The sequence below is a fragment of the Octopus bimaculoides genome, chromosome 9, assembly GCF_001194135.2.
Source record: "Octopus bimaculoides isolate UCB-OBI-ISO-001 chromosome 9, ASM119413v2, whole genome shotgun sequence".
In the NCBI taxonomy this organism is placed as follows: Eukaryota; Metazoa; Mollusca; class Cephalopoda; order Octopoda; family Octopodidae; genus Octopus; species Octopus bimaculoides.
Window position 1 is genome coordinate 66,973,220 of NC_068989.1, and position 5,287 is coordinate 66,978,506.

Consider the following 5,287-nt stretch of genomic DNA (forward strand, 5'->3'; position numbering starts at 1 on the left):
GCATTTCGTCCTTCTTTTGCGTTCTGAGTTCAAATTCCTTTCAGAGTCGGTAAAATAAGTACCAGTTGAACACTGATATCAGTGTAATCGACTAGTCTCAAAACTTTCTGCCAAAATTTGAAACCAATATTATTAGCAACGTTTAATAAACAGGGAACTGAGTGAAGCCAGGTTCAAACTTGCGTCAATTTCTTGAATATAAAAAGACATTTTTTTAAATAATGGTAAATTGAGCTATTTCAGCAAATACTGCTGTTTAAACCAATTCTACTCTGTCAAGTAAATGTTCGAGGTAATGTAACTTAAACAGTCGAACAAAGAGAAAATAACTTTGAACATTATGCTACAAATGGAAAATTTTGCTGAGTTAACTGTAAATTGGATGAACATCTAGTTCAAACGCAATTGGATACTGAACAACATTCTCCATCATTCCACCTTCCCAAATTAACAAAGTTATCACTAATCCTCACCAAATGATAAACAGTTAACTTTTTATGGAAGTTCGGAGCTAGAGGTAGTTGTTTCTGATAAGAGTTTTGTCTGTCTATAGAGGATTAAAAAAAAACAGCATTTAAACTTAGTCGTGGTGAATAACGCTTATAATTTGGATTAATCAGTGTAGACTGACTACGGAGGTAATGGAAGGAATTAATAATGCAATTATATTAGGATGACATACTCATATTTTCAACAACCTAGAATAAAATAAACAATCGAAAAATTACACTGGTTGGTTTCAAATTTTGGCACAAGGCCAACAGTTTTGAGGGGAGAAGCCAATCGTCCCCCGAAAGACTGAAAGGCAAAGTCAACCTTACCGAGAAATTACACTTTTTGCTAAGTAATACATCAATCCCAATACATATCTTGCGTCTTCTATAAATTTCCTTGGAATAAATATTTCAATGTATGGGATTAAATTATGTCTATAATAATAAACGCGAAATTTTGTTTGTCCGTCCGTCTGGGACTCCTGTATCCTAGTCTGCATTTGTACTTCATAGACATATTATAACTTTTTTGAAATCAGGATCATCCAGGAATTGAAAATTTGCCTTTCATTTGGTTCTTGAACATACAGCATTTGGCTCAGGTCTGGATGAGAATTATATTATATAAAAATTATGAAAATTCGAATTTTCAAAGAACTCCATAAATTTGTGAACTTACAAGTTTTTCATTTAAACTGAGTTTAAAGGGTATCAATAAATGCTTTATTATTATTGCTCTCTTTAGTTTTGGGCCGCAGGTGCAATTGCCCTCCGTAAGAACTAACTTAAATGTCTGCACGGCTTTTAAGCTAGTAAGAATAAGCAAAACTTAACTAATTAGTGTTCCGAAAATAAAATGAAATTGAGAAATATTTGAATTTATAAAGATATGACAGATTTACACTAAAATTTACAGACATAGTGTAGACTCTTTATGCAGCAACAATGAATGTGTTTAGTAGGTGAATTCATCATGAACAAGTTTTTAAAAAAACAAAACGATTTGCTATACAATTATTTACTGAACGTGAAACAACAGTTAGTGTTGACGTTTCTGAATTTGCAGTAACAAAGAAAATATTTCAGAAGGTAAAGTCCTTAGTGTATCGGTCATATCATAGAGAGTACAGTTAGATGCTATTTGTAGCAATTGTAGGCCTGGTTCTCCGTCGGTTAGGATGGGAATGTTCCAGTCGATATGATCAACCCCAAACAGCCTACTTGTGAAATTAATGTGCACTCCACAGACATGCGTACCCTGAACATAGTTCTCAGGAAGATTCATCGTGACACAAAATGTGACAAGACTGGCCCCTTTGTATTACAGGTAGAGCTCATTTTTGCCAGCTGAGTGAACCGGAGCAACGTGAAATAAAATTACTTGCTCAAGGACACAAAGCGCCGCCGGGAATTGAACTTAAATTCAATTTCTGTTGTTGTTATTGTTTTTATAGTTTCAGGTTAGTCTGTCAGCAGTTTGCTAGGCTGGCCTTCATAGATTTGAAAATTGTTCACGTGCCAAGTAAAGCCATCAGTCATATTGATACATTTAGTAGACTAAAGTAGGACTCAGATCGGTTTGATACAGTGTTATTTACGGATGTTTTACATTCTCACAATTGAGGATAACATAATCTTTGCTGATGCTCAGACAGTTGAAGATATTAAAAACCATTTTAATGCATTCATGTCCGTTTAACCCTATTGTTATCTTATTCTGTTTAAATATACTGCAATGTTTGAATTAATTTTATGAAAATAAGGAGAATTTTAGCAAAATAACTTTGTTATTCAGTTAGTGTTTGGAATATAAATTAACATTAAATTTTGGTGGAAGGTTGTAATTTAGATCACTTTAAAACAAGAAGTTTGAATTATAGAACCAAGAACAGTATCAGACATGTTAGTGTTAAAATATATTCAGCGCTACCATGGCCAAGCAATTTATGCAGGGACAACTGAAAGAAATCATGGAATCAAATAAAGCGAAGGTTATGCAAGTTTTCACCGTAAATTAGTTATGAAAATTGAGATAATGGAATTTTTAAAAAGCGCAGTTTCATAGCGATCCTTCTGAGGAAAAGAAAAATGAAAGATATCACAAAACAAAGAGGCTATGCGTCGAGAGAATATGAGAAATAGGGATTGAAGCTTTCGCAGCTGGAGGATTCATTTGCGACGAAATTGTTTCAACGGCTTCGAGGAAAGTAAGAACGATGAAACTTGGCAGAATCCAAAAGCAAGCTACAAACATTCTTCAAAGATACTTTGGAGCTGCAAAAAGAAGTAAACATTGAGTTGGATCGCCGCATAGGGAAGAAAAAAATGAATGATTGTAGCCAAGCCCCCAGATTTTCATGATCGTCAATCTGTCTTGGAAACGTTCAGAGAACTGAAATTGTGGGGGACATTGAATTAATGTAAACGAGGATTTCTCGAAAAAGATTATCGGTATCAAGAGGTTATTCGCGAAAAAACGACGTAAAAATAAACTTTATGTCTGAGTTTCTTATAAGACTTTAATCAAAGAACGAAAGAATAATGAAAATGAAAAAGATGCAGAAATCGGACTAAATGAATAAGCTTTTAATTTTTTAGTGGAATCAAAATATTTTAAACTTCTCCATTAAAAGCTAAAATGAATAGCACTGATGGTATATATCTTTCAGTAGTTATATCTCTAAGTTATTACGTATTTTGAGAAATAACAATAATTTACTCGTACGTGATGATATAGATCCTGATGATTTTGCAAATTCGCAACTTTCAGAAAGTGTCATTGACACTCTGTTCTATTACACTCCATTTAGTGAGATTTCGTACTCATTTATAATCGAAAATTCACAGTCAATTATAAATTTTAGCATAGAATCTTTGTCAAAAAAATTTGATGAGTTGGAAATATTGTTATCGGCTTTCCGTTTTAAATTTTCTGTTTTTTACCTTCGAGAAACTGTGGCAAGAGGCAAAAAAGAAGATTTAAATTCAAATTATGAATTACCTGGTTATAAATGTTTTATGTACTTTTAGGATACAATATGAGAGGTGGGGGCCTCTGTATGTATTTAATGAAGGATTTGAACAGCTGTGAAATTAGTAATGAAGACCCTGAAGCTCAATTCATTCAAGTAATAAAACCGAAAAAATAAAATATTTTACTTGCAAACATATATTGGTCACCAAAATAAAGCTAACGTCCTCACTGATATTAGACAGAAGCCAAGATTCATTTCTGGTGATATTAATCTCAACTTATTTGCATACGAGACAGATCCAAAGGCTAGAAACTTTCTCCAAAAAATTAATCAAAGTTATCTTATGCCTTCCATCACTAATGTAACAACCAAAAAAAACTTGCATTGACAACATATTCTTTAATTTAAGTTATAGACAGGATATAAAATCAGGCATTGTATGTGCAAGAATCAGTGATCATTATCCAATCTTCTTAGTAATAAGGGATATTCAGTGCAGCCCTAAAAATCTACAGGAGAAAATAAAGGTTAAAAGGAGGACATTCATGCAGGAAATTTTTAGTCTTTTCCACAAGCTCGAAGAATCTAATTGGTTGTCTGCTATCAACACACGTGACTCAAAGAGATCTTCTGGAAATTTTCTTAGCTAATTTAGAACGTCTTTATAATGAATATTTTTGTATAAAAGAAAAATTGGTGAATGGAAAGAGTATTTTCAACAGATGAATGACTGCAGGAATTTTGCGTAGTTCTAAGCGAAAACAAAGGTTGTATTTGAAATACATATAAAAGAAAACTCCCGATAATGAGGAAAGGTTCAAGACATATGCTGAAGAAGTCAATAAAATGTTTACCAATGTTGGTCCAAAACTTGCGTCAAAAATACCAAGAGACAATAAAAATTTCCTTGAACTTATAAAAACGATTCATTTATTCAAAATGAATCCAGTAACAGATGAAGAACTGAAGAACGCATTCACTCGTCCGAAGACAAACGAAGTGCCGGGATGACTCCTTGAGTATAAGGATTGTTAAAATTGTATATAAATCAATAAAAGTCTTATAGAATTCCGGTGTAGATTATGGGCTGATAGAACTCATTAATGAAATCACTACAGCTATGTCAAATGAACATGTTGCACTTGGAGTATTCATAGACTTCAGTAAAGGTTTCGAGACATTGTTGATAATAGAATACTAAAAAAAAACTTGAAATCTATGGAGATACTGAGAAAAAATTATTATGGTTCGGAAGTTACCTAGGCATAGACGCCAGTTTGTGCAATTTGTTGACACTGAATTCGAGTACAAACCAATATCTTGCGCTGTTCCTCGAAGTTCAATATTAGGTCCCCTCCTTTTTCCTATATATGTTAATGTTATGCACCACACAGTTCCACTTCTAAATGTTATCATGTGTGCCGATGATACAATTCTTTTCTTGGCTAGTAAAGTTTACCGCCCATTACTCAAAGTAATGACCAACCAATTATCACTCATAAGTGACTGGTATTCAGCAAATAAGATTTCTCTGAAGGGATATAAAGCGAAGTACACTCTATTCTGTTCATCAGCTAATGATGATAATCTGCCTTTACAGCCACCAAAACTTCGCTCTGGCCCAAAACAAGTCAAAAGGTCCAGATATATAAAATTTATTGGAATCCTTATTGATGGAAATTTGAATTGGAAATTGCACATTCAAGCAATAGAATCCTAACTGTCGATACAAATTAGAATAATTTGTAGGGGACATAAGTTTTTGGACAACAAAGCGATGAATATGTTATGTATGTATATATATATATATATATATAT